The sequence below is a fragment of the Fundulus heteroclitus genome, unplaced genomic scaffold, assembly GCF_011125445.2.
Source record: "Fundulus heteroclitus isolate FHET01 unplaced genomic scaffold, MU-UCD_Fhet_4.1 scaffold_236, whole genome shotgun sequence".
Lineage (NCBI taxonomy): Eukaryota > Metazoa > Chordata > Actinopteri > Cyprinodontiformes > Fundulidae > Fundulus > Fundulus heteroclitus.
The window spans coordinates 82,643-107,816 of record NW_023396647.1 but is presented as its reverse complement, the minus strand read 5'-3'; the positions used below and the strand labels follow the sequence as shown (position 1 = coordinate 107,816).

The following is a 25,174-nucleotide window of genomic DNA, read 5'->3' as shown; positions in this document are numbered from 1 at the left end:
ATTACATGCTTGGACGCAGTGCAATTACATTATAACAATACCAAAATCGTTTTTTAACTTTGATAAAAATGCACTTGCAAAGATGACATCTTAATCAGGTAGAAATGTGGAATAGACATCTTTTTAATATAATTAATAATGAATGAATAATGATAATAAAATATTTCTCTTGTTTTTTAGGTAATTTTCCCAGAGCAGTTTTAACAACATATTTTACTATAAGGATACTGTTTTGCTTCATTTTCTGATGTCTGATGTTTATTTTCTCCCATTTTCAATGAGCTATGCAAATGTTTCACACTGACTCAATCCCTCGGCTAATCTTACCTCACCTAGCATCGCCCTTCTCCCTCAGCACACATAAATGGTGCAAAAAGCCAACCCAGAGGTCATTGTAATCTTGTGTGATAGTATATTTTTCTTTTTATGTCCAATGTAAAGTAAAATCAAGACACTTTTGTCTGAAGAAATGGGTTTAATGAAAAAGATGCTTATGTGTTGTATGCTTGGATTTTTAGACTGTCTCACAAGTCAATTATTGGAGTACATAAAGTTAAAAGAGCAATAATTAATACTGATGCCAAGTGTTGCAAATTGGAACAACACATGCACAACACCTTGTATGTCCTGCCTTAAACCACAATATCACAACGTGATTGGCCTGAAACTGAAAATACGGCTTGCAGGCAAGGTTAACGTAGCGGGCGTATGGAGGATCGGGGTCTTTTGCACACCTCCGATCTCCGATCTAGGCACGGAGTCTGGGGCCTGGAGGAGGAGCGGGCCACCAGGTCCGGGGTCTTGGTGGGGGGCTGCTGTGGGTAGCCAGCGGCTTGCCGGGTCTGGGGCTGACGCCTCTGCTCTCCCCAGAAAGGGGTGGGGGGCAGGGGTGGCTAGGGTAAGGTGGGGGAGGGAGGGGGTTTATTAGGTATTTAGGAGGTGAGGGGGGTTGTGGTTGGGTGGCCCGTACGGGTTGTGTTGGCCCCCCCTCTTTGGGGGGCCTGGCCCGGGGGGTGTCTGGTCCGGGGGCGGGGCTGAGGGTCGGGCACAGGCAGTCGTATAGTTGGATTGTGGTGACCACCCCCCCACTTGGGATTGTTGTTGATGAATGTGAGTGTTATGTGGGAATGTGTGTACTGCGTCCTTTTTCTTTAAGGGTGTGTGGTGAGTGGGGCACTAGGGAGGGATGGTGTGAATGAGTTTTTTTGTTGTTTTTTTTCTCCAGGTACAGGTCCGCTCCGCTCCGCTCCCTCTCCCAATAACATCTCAAGTCTCCGCTAGGTGCAGAGCCCAACCCCCATGTCCTGCCCCCCTCCACTGCGCTGGCGCATTGACGGTCCTCGAGTTTGGGGCGGGTTCCCAGGTGGGTGCCGGCCCATTCCCGGTGGCTGCTTCGCGGCCTCTGGCCCTCAGGGCCCATGGCCGGGACCACTTCAGCGCGGCTGGCTGCCGGCGGAGCCCACAGGCTCGTCCCCGCGGCTCCTGGGGGCGTCGGCATTGCGGTGGCTGGGGGATGTCCTCGGAGTCGTCTCTCCTTTTTCCTTGGGGGGGTGGGGGGTTGCAGATTTCCTGTGTTGGCCCCTCTTGGGCGCCCTGCTTTGGGGTTCTCCACAACCACTATCGAGCTATTTCCTTCTGGATAATTTTCACCTAAACTAGTGCACTCTCACAAACTCCCACAGGTGCAGGGTTCCAGGTATTAAGTGTTCACTTACATACAAAAAGCCCGTAATTTATTTATTTATTTATTTATTTTCTTTCACTTTCTTTTTTCAGGTATCACCTTACACATGTCAGCTTAAATAATAATACATATGATTTAGCAATGGCATCAAGGTGTTACTCGATTGTATCTGTTCTTTTTGTATCTCTCTTTCCAGGTGATGGAGCAGACGGAGGACGTTTTATCATTCTCTCCCTTTTATCTCTTCTTTCTTTAACTTCTGCTCTTTCTTTTTTTCTCTTCTTGTTCTTCCTTTACTCTCCTACTTTCCCATTGTAGTGTCCATATAATTTGAAATTCTCCCTGCAGGAATCACAATAAAGCTATTTACATGCATAAATCAAGAGGAGCACTATGGTGAAAGCTGTTTGCTCCACTTGTGAAAGCAAAATCTGCCGAGCTCTATTTGGCATTAAGACATCAATTCTTATTGCCACATTGCTAGACAGGACACTGGAAAAAAAATTGTGTCCCGTCCCAATCCCGGGCCGGAGTGGAAAAAAAGTCCAGTCCCGTCCCACTCAGAATGACTCCCGCTCCTGCCCCACTCCCATTCTTGTTGTCTTCATTAAGTTTTCTGGCAATTCATTAAACCTGAATGTCTATGAAGGGTCAGTTAAGTTCCTGTTTTAGCTGTAGTAAAGGCCAGTTAAAGTAAAAGGAATAATAATAAATAAATAATAAAAGTAACAAACAAGGAAACAGACTATGCCTATCTTAGTTGAATAAACAAAATGTACAATGTTGTTTTTTACTAATTCATTAAGTAATTGTTTCACATGACCAATGACGTTGCTTTTATGTTTCTGTCAGGGTGCTCTGTTTTCCATGCTCTCATTCTGCTCCACAGGTGGTTCTAGTTGGCTGGGAGGCGTGGCCCACACCTGCGGCTCGTTCGGAGCGGCTTTCTCTGACTTCTTAAGGAGAGCTCAGACAGATGGAAGACACCAGAGCCTAACCCTTTTTCACACTCTGAATTTTGACTAACGTTGAGTCTCCTGTTTGTCTCTAGTTAATGCCTTGGATTACTCACCTGCCTCGAAATCTTGCTCGAAGAACCAGCACCTCACTAATCCCTGATGCTCAGATATTGCTCTGGTACTCAACTCAAACTCCCCGAATATTACCCAGTCGGGCTTGAGATCCTTTCCCTGGATTCTGTTGGTGCACTCACTCTGGTCATCAATCTGTCCCTCCTGTCTGCTGCGGCGCGCTCCGGATCCTTCGTCAGCTTACCATCTGTCCGCCCTCAAGCTACTAGCCACCGTTCATCCACTGAGAGCTTTGGTCACAGAGTTTTCCTGTCACTACTTCCCCTGTCAGGTTAGCTCGACTAAATGGTAAGCAGCACAGCTTCTGGTAGACTTTCCCTGGTTCGATCACTAGTAATAATTTCCTCTTTCTTCCGCAGTAACTTCAGCCCTGACGTTCAGACCTCGACCGATCCTCCAGCTTGTCGATCCCCTGTAGTCTGTACTCTCAAATAAACATCATATGTGCTTGTCTTCCGTTCGTATCTGCATGTGGGCTAAACACTTGAAAAACATGACAGTTTTAAATTGCTGAAACTAAAGAATAATGCACCTAGCAAGAGATCTATACTCAATTAAGAAAAAAGTGCATAAAGGCATTACTTTTACAATTTAGACAATGTACTTCAATGGTTCATAAACTTAGTTTAGTAAAAGAAAAAGTTGAATATCATTCAAGCATATTAGTATTTTTCCATTTGCAATAAAATATCCATAAACTAATTAGGGTTTACTATCAGAACCAATACATTCATCGAACATTAAACACATTCTTAAACAGACCTCTCAACTCCGGGTGGTGCGGAGCTAACTGGACCCAGGAAATGTCAGCTCTGTCTCATTTTTATCCGACCAGACATGGAAGTAGACATGTTTCACTTTTGTTAAATAGTGAAAAAGAAGCGTTAACACGTTTGCGTTAACAGAAAAAGCGTTAACAGAAAAAAACACAACTGTTCAAATAATACTAAATAAAATAATAAAATAGTTTAAAGTTATTAGCCGTATTATTACACCGTTGCACATTGGAAAATGAGTCCAGGAAACACGTTTTACAAGCAGGGTACTGAGTGTTAACACCGTGACATTTAACTCACCTCAAGTTTGTTAATATTTGCAACTTTACAGTCGCCCTGTGTGTTTAATAGATAAGTCCTTACTTCTGACTTTGCGTTGCAAATCCGACTTTTCCAGGTTGAGTTCGCCACTAGCCGTTGATTATGGAGCGCTCCATAGTTGATCCCCCCCCATTCTGTTTTTGAGCGCTGGTGGAAAAAATAGACCGGAAGCACTGTTGGCTTCTGGGTTGTGTAGTTCTTTTGACTTGCATTATAGTTTAGGTTTGTTGGGGAAAAAACTACAAAATGGCGGTGGCGAACCTACATTCACTGCGGCACTGTAGATTGTCGTGGAAGTTCAGGTTAACGGCTGTTCACGGTAATTTGCAGGCAACACCGAAAACTGCCATGAATTGTCAGAAATTGACGTGAGCCTTGCTTGGAAGTTGTCCCCCCATGACCCCCCTCCTCCTAATTCTAGGGGAGGCTTTAACATGTAAATGAAAATGCTGTGAGCTATACAAATGCATAGCTCTCAACTCTCACGCATTGACCGTGTGACACACGCATTTCACTGACTCCACACGCTCACACGCAACACATGACATTTCACACGCAAACATGGAATTTCTCACACATAAAAATCACAAAGCCCATCTGGGCTGCGGACGACAAAACTCCGCCTTCTGCTGAGCTGTTTCGGCTTCTTTCACAGCTTGTGGCCATCAGTAATTCCTGCTGCAGTTCGTGTTAACAGAGCAGCAGGAAGAGCGATCATGGCTGCACGCTGGATCATAAAACAATTCTGCTAACCAGATGCAGTTTAAAATGTCACTTAGTCTGTTTATAAGTTTCGTTTTTATTAATTTTGCATTTTTTAACTACATGCACCGTAATTGTGCCTCCGCGCTTGCTCCCCCCCCCCCACCTTTCCCTCTGAGCAGGTGCTTTTATCACCGTTCACCATTCAAAACGTGAATCACTACGTTTAATGTTCTCACATCGGTAGCAACGTGTGCCAGTTAAAGTCAATAGGAGAGTTACTAGCTGTGTTTCATGCTATTTTATTTTTAACAACATAGAATCAGTGGCGCTTCGGTGGGCTCCTGCCTCGCGCTTTAATTCAGGTGCGCACTTTTAAGGGTCATTTTAAAGAACTTGTAACATCAGGGGCTTCATCTTAGACCTGTCAGTACCCCTGTTCCCTTTATAGGAGCCCTTTACAGTAATTATGCATTTTCCCCATTGTTTATCTGTTGCACGCAGCGCACGGGTGTAAATCCGCCCACCTCACCGCCCAGAGCGCACTGACGAGAGCAATAGAGATTCGTCTGATCAGCGCGGCGACTGACTGAGAAACCTGTCGCTGTGAAAGGTGATGAGAATGTTATAAACTGTGACAGTCTAGAAGTGCATTGAGCTGAAAAGAGGGAGACATTAGCAGCTGGATCGTGCGTAAAGACGCACCAACCCATAGATGAATGTGTAACAGTGTAATAATTCGGTCAATAACTTAAAACTACTTAATTTTATTCAGTATTATTTGAACAATTGTGGATTTTTTATGTCTTAATCCATTAACTGAACAATAAAGTATTAATATGTCTCTTTCTCTTTTTAACAAAAGTAATACATGTCTACTTCATTGTCTGGGGGATAAAAATGAGATGGAGTTGACTCCACCGGCTCTTCCAGGGTCCGGTTAGCCCCGCCCCCAAACAAGCCCCGCCCCCAAATTAGCATAATCTCACTCTTAACTTTTGATAAAAGTTGAGAGGTCTGCAAATGCAAATCAGGGTTGCAGGGGGAGTTTACCCCACGTCTCGCGTTCAACTCGCCTTCAACTCTTGGACGCGATCCACAACTTTCAGCCAGTCCGTAGACTGACGAGAAGAAACTGCTGATTGCTATCAGTGGACTGTCTCATATGAGTAAGTCGGTATTGAAGCAATGCCAAGAGCGTGGAAATGTTCAAGTCAGAAGTTTTGGTTGGGTCATTCATGATAAAGTAAATGAAATGTGGTTTAATGAACTAAAAATAAGTCCCACTGTACCTTTCCCAGATACTCCGCCACTGATTTGGGATTATTAGAAGAAAAACTAAATAATGACATGGACAAATACAGGGTGCAGAGTTATTTAATGGAGAGGTATAGTGAGGATTTAACTATATATACAGATGCATCTAAACTAACTGATAAAAGAATGGGTGTTGCTTATGTCATTCCAAAATTAAACATTAAAGTTGGAAAAAGAATTAGTGATGATTTAGCCGTTTAAATAGTGGAATTGATTGCTGTGTGGCTAGCTTTGCTTTGGGTGGAGGTCAATAGGCCAAGGAAGGCAGTAATTGCTTCAGATTCTAGCTCAGCTTTAATCAGTATTAAAACATTTCAGTCAAAATCAAGGCAAGACATTGTGTATGATATACTGCAAGCTGCAAATAATCTAATAAAGTCAGGAATTAATATAACTCTGGTATGGGTACCAGCTCATATAGGAGTAATAGGAAATGAGTTAGCAGATAAAAGTGCTAAGCAAGCAGCTAGACATTCTAATATAGATGTTGAAGTGAACTACAGCAAAGCAGAAATTAAAAGTATGGTCAAAAACATAGGGGGGTTAAGGGTAAATGGCAAACATTATGGGACGGTGGGCAGACTGGAAGACAGTTCTATAATATTCAGAATAAAGTGGGAAAGAGCAGAAATACAAACAGAAGCAAGGAGGAGGAGGATGTATTTTCTAGAATGAGGTATGGACACACACCTCTAAATGAAAACTTTGTTAATAATGAAGAAGCATGCTGATGGCAACTGAATTCTTTGGTAGTCCAGAGACAATAGAGCATATTATTGTACACTGTAATAAATATCAGGAAGAAAGACAAAGGCTAGTCTTACAATTACAAGGAGAACAGATTAGGCTAAACCTAAAAGAAATTCTGCAAAGAAACACAGGGGAAATGAGTGTAAACTATGTAATTGGCTTCCTGAGGAATACAGGACTAATTAAAATAATTGAGTATGATCTTTTTGTTTTGTTTAGTTTTGATTTGATTGGTTTGTTTCGTTATGTTTGTTTGTATGTTTGTTTGTTTTATTTGTTTGCAACCTATTAGGAAAGGTTAGACTCCAGTACCACACTCCAGTCCAGTTGGTGGCGGTAATGTATGGAAGTTAATTTGTGTCGCTGGGATTTGAATTAAAAATGCCACTGAAATTTAAATGTTGTATGTTTGTACTTACTCTTTTGGTGTTAGAATATATTCAGAAAACATTTTTAACCCCAAAAAATTAATTGTCATATCTACATAGTTGAAATTTCATATGTTATTTTCACTGGAAGATAAAAATTCACATTACTATTTCAAAGTGATTAAATTTTCAAGTTTAACTTTCAGTTTAAAAAAAAATCTGCATATAAAAAAATTCAACCTTTCAAAATTCAAACTCAATAATTTGAATTTTAAATTCAATTTAAATAAAGGAACGTAGATCAACCGGTAAATCGAGGGCTTCGCCTTTTGGCTCAGCTCTCTCTTCACCACAACGGATAGGTACAGCGCCCGCTTTACAGCAAATGCTGCACCAATCCGCCTGTCGATCTCCCGCTCCATCTTCCCCTCATTCGTGAACAAGACCCCAAGATACTTGAACTCCTCCACTAGGGGCAGCTCATCCTCCCCAACCCGGAGAAGGCACTCTACCCTTTTCCGGTTCAAGACCATGGTCTCGGATTTGGAGGCACTGATTTTCATCCCGGCCACTTCGCACTCGGCTGCGAACCGCTCCAGTGAGAGCTGTAGATCACGCCCTGATGAAGCCAATAGGACCACGTCATCCGCAAATAGCAGAGACGCAATCCTAAGGTCACCAAAACAGAGCCCCTCAACACCTTGGCTGTGCCTAGAAATTCTGTCCATAAAGGTCCGGACCGAATCGGTGACAAAGGGCAACCTTGGCGGAGTCCAACTGTCACTGGAAATGAGTCCGACTTACTGCCGGCAATGCGGACCAGACTCTGACACCGGTCGTACAGAGACCTGACAGCCCTTATTAAAGGGTCCGATACTCCATACTCCCGGAGTACCCCCCACAGGATCCCTCGGGGGACACGGTCGAATGCCTTCTCCAGATCCACAAAGCACATGTAGACTGGTTGGGCAAACTCCCATGCCCCCTCCAGAATCCTGCTGAGGGTATAGAGCTGGTCCAGTTTTCCACGACCAGGACGAAAACCACACTGCTCTTCCTGAATCGGAGATTTAACTATACGACGGACCCTCCTTTCCAGAACCCCTGAATAGACCTTACCAGGGAGGCTTAAGAGTGTGATTCCTCTGTAGTTGGAATACACCCTCCGGTCCCCCTTTTTTAAATAGGGGGACCACCACCCCAGTCTGCCAATCCAGGGGAACTGCCCCCGATGTCCACGCAATGCTGCAGAGCCGCGTTAACCAACACAGCCCCACAACATCCAGAGCCATAAGGTACTCAGGGCGAATCTCATCCACCCCCGGGGCCTTGCCACCGAGGAGCTTTTTAACAACCTTGGCAACCTCAGCACCAGAGATGGGAGAACCCGACCCAGAGTCCTCAGGCTCTGCTTCCGCAATGGAAGACGTGTTGGTGGGATTAAGGAGGTCTTCGAAGTATTCCGCCCACCGAAACACGACGTCCCGAGTCAAGGTCAGCAGCACACCACTCCCACTGTAAACAGTGTTGGTACTGCACTGCTTTCCCCTCTTGAGACGTCGGATAGTGGACCAGAATTGCTTCGAAGCCGTACAGAAGTCTTTCTCCATGGCCTCTCCGAACTCTTCCCACGCCCGAGTTTTTGCTTCGGCGACCAGCCGAGCCGCCTGCCGCTTCGACTGCCGATACACATCAGCTGCTTCCGGAGTTCCACAGGCCAAAAAAGCCCGGTAGGACTCCTTCTTCAGCTTGACGGCTTCCCTCACCGCTGGTGTCCACCAGCGGGTTCGAGGGTTGCTGCCACGACATGCACCGACAACCTTGCGGCCACATTTTCGAACATGGTCCATTCAGACTCAATGTCCCCCGCCTCCCTCGGGACGTGTTTAAAGTTCTCCCGGAGGTGGGAGTTAAAGCTCCGTCTCACAGGGGACTCTGCCAGACGTTCCCAGCAAACCCTCACAGTACGTTTGGGCCTGCCCGGTCGGACCGGCTTCCTCCCCCGCCATCGGAGCCAACTCACCACCAGGTGGTGGTCGGTGGAGAGCTCCGCCCCTCTCTTCACCCGAGTGTCCAAGACATGCAGCCGCAGATTAGATGAAACGACAGCTATTAGCTTCTGACAACTTCCCGTGCCTGGATAGGCATGAAAAAAGCTTGTTTCAAATAAAGATTGTTTGGTTTCGCTCCACCATCATTCGATAATAGGGTTTTGTGTAACTCGAGATTTGCATTGTGAATGGGTTGAAAAACATATCAAATGTTCTGAATTAGTGAAGATAATTTAAGCTCACTCCATGTTCTTTAAGGTGGACTTTGGTTCTTTAACTCAAATAACATGTAATCTCATCAAAATTTGTTTAACTCAGGATTTGCATTGTGAATGGGTTCAAACACATGCCAAATGTTGTTCTAATTAGTTAAGCTAATTCAACTCCATTCCATGTTCTTTAAGTCTGTAAGATCTGCAGTGAACCAGGATTCACTGAATTATTCTGATGATGCCCACCACTTGACTTTTGTCTTTTTGTATGTCCTTAGTTCCTCAGCTTAGCTTCTCTCTTTTTATCTTCATTATGCTTAGTAGTTCAGTTAAGTTTCACCAGACTAGTAAAGAGCTTGAAATATAGTGTTAATTCAGGTAAACACCATTATATAGTGATGTTCTCTGGATGTTCAAAAATTCTTGAACTTGAAGAGAAGTTGTCACTCCTTATTCTGTGTGTGCAGATTTTGCTGTTAAAAGATCGCCAGTGCTCGAATCATCCCTTTCAACTATTGTCCTGATATCAGCTCTTAAGCTGGTATCCATTGGACAATACCTAACAGACAGAGTTATTTTATTTGTTAAACTTTAAATTACTTTTAAACAGCGTATAATTGCACAACAATGTTCTAAGGAGCGCTTCCACATGTCTTTTCTTTCAGCTGCAGTCAGTCTGCTGCTCCCAACTGTTATGGTTTAGTTTTGGTTTGGCTTCTGTTTTCCATTTGTTCTCACTTTTCTTCCTCGTTTGGGTTTTTAGTTAGGTGTTTGAACTGATTTAGTGTTAGCTTTCAGTTTTAGCCTCCCTTTCTCACTCAGCCTTCACGTCACTCCTCTTGCAGTCAGCCGCACCTGTTAGTAATTTACCTGTCAATCAGTCAGACTCTTTTCACCTGTAAGTTCCTCTATTTAAACCTCCCTCTGTGCTCATTTCCTCGCTGGTCCGTCGTCGTTCAACACCCCCTCCATGCCTGTCTGTTTTTGTCTCCTGTTGAAAAGCTGGTACCCTGCCACCTCTGCTTCTCCTCAAGGTTAGTCCTGCTAGCTGTCTCTGAAAAGCTGTTTACTAGTGATGGGTCAATGAAGTGTCATGAAGCGTTCGACCAGGCCCGTATTAAGACAATGTGGTGCCCCTGGGGACTATACCTCAAAGCCCCTCCCCCTTATCCGTGCTGTCCTCCGGTCAAAAACATCAGACATAATCAAAGGGATTTCTGTAATGTAATTTACTATTTACTAACTTACAAAACTACATGTAGGCATATGAGCAGTGAGCAATATTCAAATATCTTTTAACTCGCCTCTCTGCCTACTCGGACGCTCTTTTCTCTGCTCCCTGCTTGCTTGCATTTTCCTCCCTTTTTATCTCTTAGCCAAAACTACAGAAAGATGGATTTAGTTATTTTATTTATTTTCTTTGATTTTTTATTTTTTTTTTCCCCGTGTGGACTATTTTAATTTTCAGCTAATCCACACAAGATGCCTCTTTACAACACCCCAGAGGAGGCAGTTCTCAGGAAAAATGCTCTTATGGAAAGAATTCAACATGAAGTAGATATGGAGAAGAACCACCCGATTCAAAGGATGCCTATCTTCACCACAATGGACTTTGACAAGCTTTTACAGAAGATAGCTGTTATGGAACTGAAAATCTGTCGACTCGAAGTGAATTATGATGTAAACGCCGCGCATGGAAATTAAACAACCCTGCCTGTGATCCCGAACGGTGACCACCAGCCCAGCGACTCAGCGAACAAACAGTCCCCTGAGGAAAATGAGAATCCCTGGATCATTCTGGGTGCAAGACCAAAGGATCAACGAACCCCGCACCTAGACAAAGAAAACTGGCCGAGACTACAGAGAGATGTCCCAGGACAAATGAAATAACAACGGGCTGTTCTCAAAACAAATGATAGGAGTAAACCTGCTGGAAATGTTGGAATTCCGTTACTAAACAGATTCGCTCCGCTCCAAAATGTGACCCAGGAGGACAAAAATCAGAGGTATGTCAACGATTTTCATTCTAAGACATCACAGAAAAGACATGCCACAGGTCCAAGGACCCTGATATTATGATCTGTTAGGATCTGTAATAGGGGTTAAACATTTCTGTAACAAGAAAAACACAGAGGTGTTGATTTATAACGCTTCGAACTTTGGCCTGGTGTCTGATATATCAGACAACCTTCTAAAGATCTTGAAAGAACGCCCGACCTTGGAAAAACTCATAATACAAGCTGAAGCCCTGGGCAATGTCACCCGGATAAGAAAATCAGAAGTATTGAAAGAGGATTACATTCGTTTGTTGAACTTAGTTCATGGCAAAAATGTCAAGGTGTTTCTCAGCGGCCCTCATGTGCCCGTTAACTGTGGAAATTAGATTTTTTCCAGAATTCTGATGCTAAACAAATGGCTGAAAAAAACATGCAAACAAACAACCGTAACCTTCATAGACAACTTTAACATCTTTTGGGAAAAAAGACATCTGGTCAATAGAGATGGTTTCTCTCTAAATAGGTCAGGTGCAAAACGGCTGATTTCAAACATCTTCTATTCTGTGAACTATGCACAATCAGCTTTGTTCCAAAACAAAGCTCGACCAGTGCCAAAACAAATGATAAGCCCAGTACAGCCCGAACAAGCCAAGATAAAGATGGCCAGAAAGATGACACAGAAAGAGGCTACGTCACAACTACAGGAGGATTCATCCCAGATCCCAGCAGGACAAAGAGAGGACAAAGAACCTCCATCGTCACGAACACCAGTCCCGCCTCCCCTTCTTCTCCACAAAGCCCAGAAGTTCCTTTTCTGGAATTTTCTCACAACATGAAGTATTCAAGATTGGCCTACAGATGACATCCTCTCCACATAGCCACAGCTCTGTGACTAAACCAGCATCTTCCAAAGGCCGCAGAGTCTATCGACAGGTTAACAAATCCTCCTGTGTCAGTGGCTTCCGAACTCCACTCCACCAGGGCCTCCAATGAATTTGCTAACTTCTTTACTGAAAAAATCCAAAAGATTAGAGGATCAGTTTGTACATCCATACCAAATTCAGTACCAAAGTTGTATCCAACTAGAATTGATTTTGAACAAATGTCTCAATTCAGCCAAATAAACTCCAAGAGCAGATCATTCAGCAGCTAGGTTCCTCCTCATGCTGTCTTGATGTTCTACCCACAGTTTTCTTTAAAAAAGTTTTGCCTGTCATAGCGGCTGATTTGACCCAGATAATAAACACGTCTTTTCTGTCAGGTGTTTTCCCCCAGTTCGTAAAAACAGCAATTATCAAACCACTGCTGAAAAAGAACAACTTAGACAAACTTCTACTCCAGAACTACAGGCCCATCTCAAACCTCCCCTTTATCAGTAAGATTATTGAAAAAGCTGTATTTCAACAATTAAACACCTTCTTAACATGACCAGCCGCTTTGACGTTTTCCAGTCTGGCTTCCGTGCTCACCACAGAGACCGCCCTTATCAAGGTGTTTAATGACATCCATCTAAATACAGACTGTGGAAGAACCACCGTGCTGGTTCTATTGGACCTCAGTGCAGCATTTGAAGCTTGGAGGAATCGGTAACACTTTATTTGAAGGAGTGTACATAAGACTGACATTACACTGTCATAAACATGACACAACACCTGTTATGAACATAAATGACTTTGTGAATGTTTAGGACTGTTGTCATTAATTGTCATTCGATAAATTATGACACTGTTAAAGCAAAGTTGACATTATTTAAAATGTTTGTTATGACAACTTTACATTAAGAGAGACAAAAATGTCTTCATTATGACAACTTTACATGAACCCAAAACTTATAACCCATCATAAATATGTCATGACAGATCTAATTATAAACCTTTAAAAAGTTATTTCTATGAATGTGTTAACATTAAATTACTGTCATATGTGATTGTTCTGTCATGAGACCATTTAAATTGTGTTATGAAAGTGTCTACTTACCTCAAGTAAAGTGGAACATATAGGACTAGTTATGAAGATGTCATTAAGCATTATTATGCTGTCAAATGCCTTAATAACATTGTCATGAAAATGTCTCCTTACCTCAAGTAAAGTGGCATATGTATGGCGTAGGAGGCTGACTTCCTGTTTGTGGTAAGGCGTATTGTGTCACTTCCTGTTGTTGCTGTGTGAACGACGGATTTTTGCTCCAGGCTCTCTCGCTTTTTATCTTTAAACTTTTTTGCTGTAACATCTGTTTCCAAACATAAGCACTTTTAAAACATTTTCTGTGGCTGCTCATCACGTTTGGGAACTCCTCGTGTTTCACACGGTTTATTATTTGGCATGATAACAGGGCGCTAGCCTAGCGTTAGCCTAGCGTTAGCCAAGCCTTAGCCTCATAATGGCTTCTCTGTCTCTGACTAAGTCTCCTATCTGCTGCTCTCTGTGTCAGATGTTCAGTTATTCCTCTGCCTCCTTTAATGATAATGGTACATGTAATAAATGTAGTGTTTTTGTAGCTTTGGAGGCGAGGGTGTCAGAATTGGAGACCCAGCTCCGTGCTGTTGAAAAACCAGCTGATAGCCGCTCCTTTGCTAGCGCGGAGCCGCATAGAGTAACTTCACGTAGCGAACCTAAAGCAGTAGCATCCGACCAGCCGGGTAACCAGGCTGGCTGGGTGACGGTTCGTAGGAAGCATAGCTCTAGATTACAGACCCCAGATCACCACCAACCCGTCTGCGTTTCTAATAAATTTTCCCCTCTCAGCGACAGTCTCGCTGAGGAGCCGACCTTAATTATTGGCAGCTCCATAATAAGAAATGTGGCACTAAAGAAACCAGGGACCATAGTTAAATGCCTACCAGGGGCCATAACGGGTGACATAGAATCCTACCTAAAACTACTGGCTAAGGATAAGCGTAAATACCGCAAAATTGTTATTCACGCTGGCGGTAATGACACCCGGTCACGCCGATCAGAGGTCACCAAAGTTGGTGTTGCTTCAGTGTGTGAGTTTGCTAAAACTATGTCTGACTCTGTAATTTTCTCTGGTCCCCTGCCTGATCTGACCAGTGATGACATGTTTAGCTGCATGTCGTCATTCAACTGCTGGTTGTCTAGGTGGTGTCCAGAAAACGATGTGGGCTATATTAATAACTGGCAAACTTTCTGGGGAAAACCTGGTCTGATCAGTAGAGATGGCATTCATCCTACTTTGGATGGTGCAGCTGTTCTTTCTAGGAATCTGGCAAGATTTATTAGTTATCCTAAATGCTGACAACTCAGGGTCTGACAACCCACACCTCTCTGCAGCTTCTGTGCTGTTACCCACCCATTATCCTATTGAGACGGTGTCTTTCCCACGGCCAAAACTTAACAGATCAAAAACTGATCTAAAAGGAACAAATCATAAAAATCTAATACAACTCCATACGGATCACTTTGAACCAAAAAATAAAAGAATTAAATGTGGTCTATTAGATATAAGGTCTCTCCCTCCAAAGAATTTGTTAGTTAATGAATTGATTTTTGATAATCAGATTGATTTGTTTTGTCTCACAGAAACCTGGCTACAAGAGGACTACGTTAGTATAAATGAGTCAACCCCCTCCAGTTATTCAAATTTCCACATTCCCAGATATGTCGGAGGAGGAGGAGTGGCAACAATCTTTCAGTCTGATTTATTAATTAGTCCCAGGCCAACTAATAATTACAGTTCTTTTAAACATTTAACCCTCAGTTTCCCTCATCCAAACTGCAAAGCAATAAAACATCTTCTGTTTGTTGTTTTGTATCGTCCACCAGGCCCTTATACTCAGTTTTTGGATCAGTTGTCAGATTTCTTATCTGATTTGGTGTTAAATACTGATAAGGTTATTATAGTGGGTGATTTTAACATCCATGTTGACACTGAATGTGATAACCTTAGTGTAGCCTTTAAAACTATCTTAGATTCAATTGGTTTTGCTCAAAATGTGCTTAAACCGACACACTCTCGGCTCCATACTTTAGACCTTGTTCTGACATATGGCATTGATTGTGAAGAATTACCAGTATTCTCTCACAACCAGGCATGGACTGGTAATTGGGCGTACTGGGCATTTTCCCAGTAGGCCGACGTGCTGTTTGGGCCGGCAGACCCGACATGTATATTAATAATATTTATTATTATTATTATTATTATTATTATTATTATTATTATTATTATTATTATTATTATTAATCGGCCTCGTTATATTTGCATAATGCATGAAGAAAAATAAAATCAGCAGCACAAGAGTCTGTTCCGATCATCCGGCCCTTACCACAGGCTACTGCAGCCCATTGGTTATCATCCCTGACAGTCTAAAGGGCTAGGCCAATCATAAAGTAGAAAAACACCTTCACGCTCCATGTGGAACTTTGTGCAGCGGTGTTCACAGTAGTAATGGATAAGAAACGCAAGGGAGGCGCAGAGAAACTGCGCAAAAAAAAGAAACGAGTTCTTCAAACGGACGCTGCGAAATGTGTCAAACTGACTGACATATTCCCAACAGCAGGCCATTCATCTGCTGGTGGTGGTGGTGGTTGTAGTCAGTGACGTGCGGTAGAATTCATAGCTGGTGAGGCACTGACGTCATCAGTCAGATTTACAAATATATATGCTCATTGCAAAGTGGTGAAGGAGACTGATGGAGCCAAATCAATTCACCAAGAGACATGGAAAAAAATATTGATTATTTGATGAAAAAATAAAACTAAATGATTTGTCATTTGATTGGTAACAGTTTGAGTTATGATGGATTTCTGCATTATAACACATTCTAAAACTATAACCCACATTACGCACATTTTTATTACAAAAACAAAACATGAATAATTATCACTGTCTTACCTCTACTTATAAATGAAGTCCATGTGGCGCTCTTTCTGAACAAAAATATCATCATTTTCCGGTAAAAGTTCTCTTTATCTTCTTCAGATTTAAAACTCTCTCAGTCTCAGTGGAGCTCACTGCCAGGGAGGAAAGCCTTCCTTGATCAGTCCTGTTCCAGCTGTACGTTTTGAGTCTTTTTAGTGCTTTACTTGTTTAGCATAAATCGCTAATAAAACATCCATAACTTACTTTGACTCTACAGTGTTAAGATCAGGAGCGGTGCTCCTTGAGCGCCCCCTGCCTAGAGGCCAAGGAACTGCCGGCCTCACCTACAACCAGTGCTTTGCCTTTTATGATCGCGCGCAGCAGCACAAAAACATGTTACCTGCACACAGTTTGATGACCAAAACACAATTTGTAATCGACATATATTAATTAGTGAAAAATCAGTTCATAAGTGTTTGAACAATTGAATTTATGATCTAGAGACAGGAAGATGCATTCACAGAATGCAAGCCGCTGTAGAATCTGGTAGATGGTAGGATGGTTGGTTTATCCTATCATCATTACATAATTGAACAATTGAATTTATGATCTAGAGACAGGAAGATGCTGTATGTGTGATTGACCGTGACTTCTCTCTCCCTCTCTCTAAGAGAGCATTGCACAGTTGGTATACACATTCAGTACACAAAAAAAAATGGGGTGGGCCAGTGTAATCCAAAATGCCAGGGCCGATTTTTTTGTCCCAGTCCATCCCTGCTCACAACCCTGTCCTGTCTGATCATTTCTAATAACATTTGAGTTTAATCTAACCAAGTTCTCCACCCCCAAAAGAGGGTTCCATTATAGTAGATCTTTATCGGATAATGCTGTATCAAAACTTAAAGAGTCTGTCCCCTTTTTAATATCCTCAGTATTGCAGAAATGCCCTGTAGATGCCAGCAATGCTGTTACTTCCCATTCACAAATTGATACCTTTGCTAACAATGTGACTTCCTCATTGCGTTCTGCATTAGACAATGTAGCTCCCTTAAAAAAGAAGGTGATTATTCACAGAAAGCTGGCTCCCTGGTTTAATGCAGAGCTGCCTTCCTTGAAGCACAATGTTAGGAAATTGGAGAGGAAATGGCGCTCTACACACCAAGAGGAATCCTACTTAATCTGGAGGGACAGTCTATTGTTGTATAACAAGACCCTTCGCAGAGTTAGAGCAGTATGTTTTTCATCATTAATTGAAGAGAATAAAAATAATCCTAAAATTGTCTTTAGTACAGTTGCCAAACTTACCCAGAGCTACAGCTCTGTTGAGCCAACCATTCCTTTAGCTCTTAGTAGTAACAATTTTATGGGATTCTTCATAAATAAAATTGATGCCATTAAAAATAAAATAAATGGCATCCTCCCAAACATGATTACCTCGTCCACAGTAAGTGAGGCAGCATTGGAGGAATCTTTAGAACCTGCGCAGTGTTTGAACTGTTTAGAAGCAGTAGAGCTTTCTGAGCTATCTAAAATTTTAGCTTCATCTAAACCTTCTACCTGTATGTTAGACCCAATCCCAAACAAGTTGTTTAAGGACATATTCCCTTTGATCAGTGGCACTATTTTAGACATGATTAATCTATCCTTAGTAAATGGATATGTACCACAGGTTTTTAAAGTAGCTGTTATTAAACCTTTACTTAAGAAACCTTCTCTTGATCAAGATGAGTTAGTAAACTACAGACATAGGTCTGTAGTTTATCTAATCTTCAATTCAATTTTATTTATATAGCGCCAAATCATGAAACATGTCATCTCAAGGCACTTTACAAAGTCAAGTTCAATCATATTATACAGATTGGGTCAGATTATACAGATTGGTCAAAAATGTCCTATATAAGGAAACCAGTTGATTGTATCAAAGTCCCGACAAGCAGCATTCACTCCTGGGGAAGCGTAGAGCCACAGGAAGAGTCATCTGCATTGTACATGGCTTTGCTGCAATCCCTCATACTGAGCAAGCATGAAGCGACAGTGGGAAGAAAAACCACCCATTAACGGGAAGGAAAAACCTCCGGCAGAACCGGGCTCAGTATGAACGGTCATCTGCCTGGACCGACTGGGGTTACAGAAGACAGAACAGAGACACAACAAGAGAAACAAAAAAGCACAGAAGCACACATTGATCTAGTAATCTGTTCTACATTAGATGGTAGTAGCGGGTGAGCCGTCTTCTCTGGATGATGTCACAGTTAACAGAACGCCAGACCAGGTGTACCTACTATGAAGAAAAAGAGAGAGAGCAAAAAGTTAAAAGCTGAAATGACGACAGTCATTTCAATGTAATACAATGCAAAACTGGAGAACAGTAGACTGAAGAACAGTAGAAATCAGTAGAGTGAGAAAATTAGACCCTGATGTCCTCCAGCAGCCTAGGCCTATCACAGCACAACTATAGAGATAGCTCAGGGTATGAGCCACTCTAACTATAAGCTTTGTCAAAAACGAAAGTTTTAACATTAGTCTTAAAAATAGATAGGGTGTCTGCCTCACGGACCAAAACTGGGAGTTGGTTCCACAGGAGAGGAGCCTGATAGCTAAAGGATCTGCCTCCCATTCTACTTTTAGAGACTCTAGGAACCACCAGCAGACCTGCAGTCTGAGAACGAAGTGGTGTTGCTTCTTTTCTTATCTAAAATTCTTGAGAAAGTAGTTGCTAATCAACTTTGTGAACATTTACAAAGCAATTACCTACTTGAGGAGTTTCAGTCAGGCTTCAGAGCTCATCATAGCACTGAAACAGCTCTGGTGAAGGTCACCAATGATATTCTCATGGCCTCAGATAATGGACGTGTGTCTGTACTTGTCCTGTTAGATCTTAGTGCTGCATTTGATACAGTTGATCACAATATTCTCCTACAAAGACTTGAACATACTGTAGGGATTAAGGGGAAAGCATTAGGCTGGTTTAAATCTTATCTGTCAGACAGATTCCAGTTTGTTCATGTTAATAATAAATTTTTCTCAAATTCTAGGGTCACCTGTGGAGTACCACAGGGTTCAGTCCTTGGACCAATTCTCTTTACTATATATATGCTTCCGATCGGCAAAAGTATCAGACAGCATGGGATTAATTTCCACTGTTATGCTGATGATACTCAGCTATATTTATCCATAAATCCTGATGAATCCAATCAAATACTTCGACTGCAGTCATGTCTTGATGACATCAAAAGCTGGATGACTTTAAATTTCCTGCATCTAAATTCTGACAAGACCGAAGTTGTAATCTTTGGGCCAGAGTCCTCAAAAAATAAACTTCTTAACCAATCACTTAATCTGGGTGGCATTAACTTGGCCTCTGGTACTAAAGTAAAAAATCTTGGTGTTATTTTTGACCAAGACATGTCATTTAAATCCCATATTAAACAGGTTTCCAGAATTTCCTTTTTTCACCTCCGGAATATCGCCAAAATTAGAAACATTCTGTCCAGGAGTGATGCTGAAAAACTAGTCCATGCATTTGTTACTTCAAGGCTGGACTATTGTAATTTTGTACCATCAGGAAGTCCACAAAATGCAGTTTGAAGCCTTAAGCTGAACCAAAATGCTGCAACAAGAGTCCTGATGGAAATTAATAAGAGGTATCATATTTCTGCTATTTCAGCTTCCCTTCATTCGCTTCCAGTTAAATCAAGAATAGAATTTAAAATTCTTCTTCTCACGTATAAAACCCTTAATAATCAAGCTCCATCATTTATCAGAGATCTGATTACCCAATATGTTCCTAACAGAGCACTTCACTCTCAGACTGCAGGTCTGCTGGTGGTTCCTAAAGTCTCTAAAAGTAGAATGGGAGGCAGATCCTTTAGCTATCAGGCTCCTCTCCTGTGGAACCAACTCCCAGTTTTGGTCTGTGAGGCAGACACCCCGTCTTCTTTTAAGACTAATCTTAAAACTTTCCTTTTTGACAAAGCTTATAGATAGAGTGGCTTAGGTTACCCTGAGCTGTCTCTGTAATTATGCTGCCATAGGCTTAGGCTGCTAGAGGACATCAGGGTTTATTTTTCTCACTCTGTGAAGTTCTCATACAGTTCTCCAATTTGCATTGTTTGTTGCTATTTCACCTTTTAACTTTTTGTTCTCTCAGTAATTTTTCTCTTCAAAGTAGGTACAACTGTTCTGGCATTCTGTTAGCTGTGACATCATCTAGGGGAGGCAGAACATCCGCTATTACCATATAACATAGAAAGGATTCCTGTATCAATGTGTGCTTTTGTGCTTTTGTTTCTCTACTCTGTCTCCTCTAACACCTCTCTTCTCTGTCTGTTGAGGCAGATGACCATTCATACTGAGTTTGGTTCTGCTGGAGGTTCTCCTCCCTGTTAAAGGGGAGTTTTCTTCTCCACTGTCACATGCTCAGTATGAGGGATTGCTTCAAAGCCATCAACAATGCTGACAACAATCCACTATGGCTCTATGCTCATTCATGAGGAGAGAGACTTGTCAAATCTCGATTCAATCTACCGGGTTTCCTTAGATAGGAAACATTTTGACCAATTTGTATAATTTGATTGAACTTGACTTTGGAAAGTGCCTTCAGATGACGTGTTGGGAATTGGTGCTATATAAATAAAATTTAACTGAATTGAATAGCGTCAAACCTTTCTCTCTGCCATCGCCATTCTCCAACACTATCTCTGCTGACCCATTCTTCACGATTTCTCCAGGTTGGGTGTGTGCAGCGTTAAACTCACTCATAATGAGGAGGTAGAGGAAGATTACGAGCTGAAGACCAGTGAAGGAGGGTAGTACAGACCCAGATTATAGGTTTCGGCACCTGTATAATCTGACCCTGTATACCGGCACGCAGGCATCATCCTGAATAATCCTGAAGTCTGTCTTTCCTTGCATAGAAGAATGAGTGAAGAATCAGTGTATAGGGCCCCTATTTCAGTCATTTTCCAACACCATGCAATAAAAAGTAAGGCCAACGTTGTCAGGACTCAGTCAGCAGGGCTGTGCAGCTCCCTGCCAGTCCTGCTATTTTTCCTCCACAGGTGTTCGTGGTTGACTGGTGGGCGGAGACGCACACCTGCGACTCATCCAGCAGCACCCGAGTGGCCTACAAGAACAGCATTCGAACAGCGAGAGGACGCCAGAGTGTTTTCCTTGCGGTATGCCTAAGCAGCTACGACCTCTCGCCAGCTTTCCCCTCGACGCTAAAACTTTGCCTCTGTGTCTCCCTAAAGGTTACCTTCTCGAGCTCCAAGATTCCCTTCGTGACTCTCCAGTTCCTCCGACCTCCTTCCGAGTCGAAACCGCTCTTCTGGATCCAAGGCTCACTCCAACGTCCTCCGGTTCCTCTCGCTGTTCTGGATCTCGGTACCCACGGTGCTGCTCAGACCTCCTCGCCCCGCTCACCGGCAACCCGGACATCTGCCATCAACATCTGAGCTGAGTCCTCTCACACACCAACCTCCCCGGCCGTGTTCTCTCGCACCTCGTGGTAAGCTTACGCTCAGTAGTCACCTCTATAAGCCAATACTAGCACTAATCACTTACCTTGCTCTTAGATCGATCCGGTTCCCTGGTCCCGAGCCCGTCCAAGCCGTCTCCTCGTTCCGCAGATAGTTCTGCCGTCTCCGAGCCGTCTCCTCGTTCCGCAGAGTAGTTCTGCCGCCTGTATCCACCCAAGTCAATAAAACCCTTAACATCTACCTGTGTAACCGAGTGTGTTTCTGCATGTGGGCCCGACACCTTAAGGCTAACGTGGTTCTGAATATTCCGCTGTCTGTATTGAAAACTTCCAAAACAAACAGATCTAGGGATGGAAAATACTGGTTACCACGTCTGCTTGCACGTAGAGACCATAACCCGCTTGTAGTAGCCCTTGTTTCCATTATTGCGCTAAAGAAAATCTTTCGGGTATCAATTTTCTGATGGCTTGAAAAGTACTCTTTTCTGAGATATGCTGTAGATTTAGTGTAAGGGGTTGTTTCACCACTTTTGCTGATGTGGGTAATCACAAGTCTCAGAATTATTCAATCATTATACATCAAGTTCCACGTATCTGATAAGGGTGTGAGTTCCTTTTCTGGGTCGAGCTGGTAAAGTGGAATTTATCCTTTTTCGTACTTGAATAGGTATCCCCATTCACTAAACTTTCCATAAAGTTTTAAAGACCTCTCTTCGTGCTTCACTTCGGAAGAAGCCGTCTGCACTTGACTTAGATAAAATGTGGACTTCCTGGGGGGATTGGGTGTATGGCTTGAATCCTGGAAGATGAAGATTGGGTTCTGACATAGAAGAGATGTCCAGCTTGAAAGGATTCTACAATTGCTTGAGGTTCTCAATGCTGCTGTTTTTCTCATAGAGGGATGTGTCCCAGGGTCATCTTCAACATTTCTCAGGGTTGAATAATAGCAATCTTGCATGCTGCATCCATGTTATCGAGGACGGGTGAGCCTAGTTCTCCATAACTATCACAGATTATCTAGTGACCCGTCTTTGTTTTTTGAAAAAAGAAAGTATTACTTAATTACATTTTTGACCGTATTTAAGCCCGAAACTCCATCCACAAGGTTAAGAGGTGGCACAGTTAGGAGGTGGTCTCAACATGCCTGCGTTGAAGCCCTTGATGGGGGGACCAAAGCAGGGAAGTTGGACACAGGGGAATTTGGGGGGTCCAACAGAAGACTTGCCCTCTTATGTGGAAAGAGCTGGAATCAAATAAACAAATCAGCAAAAACTAACTCTTTAGTGCCTGCACAACACCGAATGCAAGCATAGGGAAAATGTGAACATATCAGAGCTAGAATTGGGAATTAACTAGCCTTTTATCCAGAACCTAGTGCTATGCCATAAGCTGGTTGAATATGCTTATTATTATTATTAATTATAATTTGGTATTATAATTTAAATAATAAATCATTCAACTCAAAATTTCGCTATAACAAATATAGTTCAAATGGTGGTGATGTTAGCTATAAGCTTATAAGTATTTATACCACTAATGCATTAGTTAACTTGCTGTTATGAACTCATTTATGCTGGAATAAATGATCAGGTCGGACTGTTAACCGACCAGGTTTATCCAGCAGGCTGTGAGAACCCCAATGTAACTGCAATTAGAGTTTAAATCCTTATTCCTTATCACCATCCAATGATATTGTCTCTGTATTAATGTCAGATGTTAACTCCAAAGGAGGTTAGCTCTGATTTCTGAATACCCAGGCAACTGTGAATTGGACTGAACACAAAACAATGTCTATTCCGCAGTGGTTGGTTTTATTGAACCAAAAGCAATTCCCTGTTACAGTAATTCTCTGATTCAAACAACTTTGGAATTCTTACTCATTACTAAACTAAAACATGCAAAATATATATGTGGAAATAAAGAACAAAACAAAAATAAACAATGGATTAAAATGAGCGGTTAGCAGATCTTAACTTAACTCAAAGTTGTTTAACACCGCCCTCGAAACATCGGCATTTCACGTATCAGCATTGACAGACAGAACAGCTTCGGGAATCTCACTGGACGCTTTGATGTCTTACACAAAGCTAGTTCAGCTAAGCTACCTACAGTCCAGATACACGTGACCCTCCCAAGATGGCTGCTACGATGACGTATGAGGGGAGGTCCTAATAACGTAACCACGCTTACGCTGATGGGACAATGCCTCGTTTCGAGAGGGGGGGGGCTAACTAGGAGTTTAAAGCAAAGCCCGCGACTTGAGCTCGGACAAAGAAATTAAACTGATAAGGAGCGAAAAGAGAGAGAGGGGGGAAGCAGGGAAGAAGATGAAAAGAGATAAGTCGGTAACCCACGGCGGGGTTCTTGATGGATCACAAATCAACACAGCAAATCAATTGTAAAATGCATGCACATACAAAGAAAATGTTCAGCAAAATAATTCCAACTTCGTCGTGGAATAAAAGCATTAACCAACACCTACAAAGTTCTACCGCCTGCCCAGGCACTTCTAAACACCCTGTTGGTGAGACAGAAATAAAAGGGGAGAGTCCGTTACTTTGAGATGCCTCGGGGCTGGTCCGGAGCGCTCCCGAGTGTTGCGGCTTTCTGGATGCGTCTTGACGAGCGCAGTTATCCGCAGGCTGCAGCGGGACCGGGATGGGAAGAAGCTGCTTCGTTTCTTCCTCCGGGTCCACAGTCGCTTTGTTGGCCAGACAAAAGCGGGGTCCTCTTCGATCAGTGGGAGATGCGGCGTCTCTCAGTCTTTTGATCAGAGGGAATTTAAAAGTACTTATTTAAGTCGACCTCCTGTTATAAAGCAGGGAATAACCGTTGCGTCGAAAAATCTCGGTCCAGCGAGCAATCGAACACGTGGCGTGGGAATCAGCTGTGCGTGTCTTCTCGGGTTGGCTAAAAGCCAGGGAAGAAGGAAGCTCATCGTGTGTGATCGGCTTTTATAGCCATCACTATAGCAACCTTATCTTGATCGGCGGCCATTTTGCCGTGTTGCGTGATGGGAGTTGGTGGCCATTTTGACCACATTGCATCATGGGTAACGCAGTCCGTTACGTCCCGAATTGATGCCGTTTCCTTGATCGGCGGCCATTTTGCCGTGTTGCGTGATGGGAGTTGGTGGCCATTTTGACCACATGAGTTGGTGGCCATTTTGACCACATTGCATCATGGGTAACGTAGTCCGTTACCGCTTTCTGTCACGTTTGAACTGGCACAACACTAGCTTCTGATTATTGTTTGTTCATACAAACATTAGCTTAATGGTGATAATGACTGGTAGTCAGGCCAGCTGACAGCTTTGTTAGGGCCCGGGACAACGCAGTCTTTTTGGGCCCCCCTCTCTACTACACCTGCTGCCAACACACACACACACACACACACACACACACACACACACACACACACACACACACACACACTGTCATGGTTTAGTTTTGATTCGGCTTTGGTTTACTATTATTCTCAGTTTTTCCACCTTGTTTGGGTTTTAGTTTGTTAAATTGTAGGTTCCTCCTTCCCTTCCACCCAGCCTTCACTTCACTCTCCTTGCAGTCAGTCACACCTGTTAGTAATTATTCAGTCAGATGCATTT

General features: G+C 42.8%; 1 protein-coding gene across 1 annotated transcript in view; it reads right to left on the bottom strand.

Moving 5' to 3' along the window:
* Nucleotides 1-25,174, bottom strand: part of p2rx3b (purinergic receptor P2X, ligand-gated ion channel, 3b) — a 159,147-nt gene that overhangs the window by 128,938 nt on the left and 5,035 nt on the right. The gene's annotated exons all lie outside the window — the stretch shown is intronic.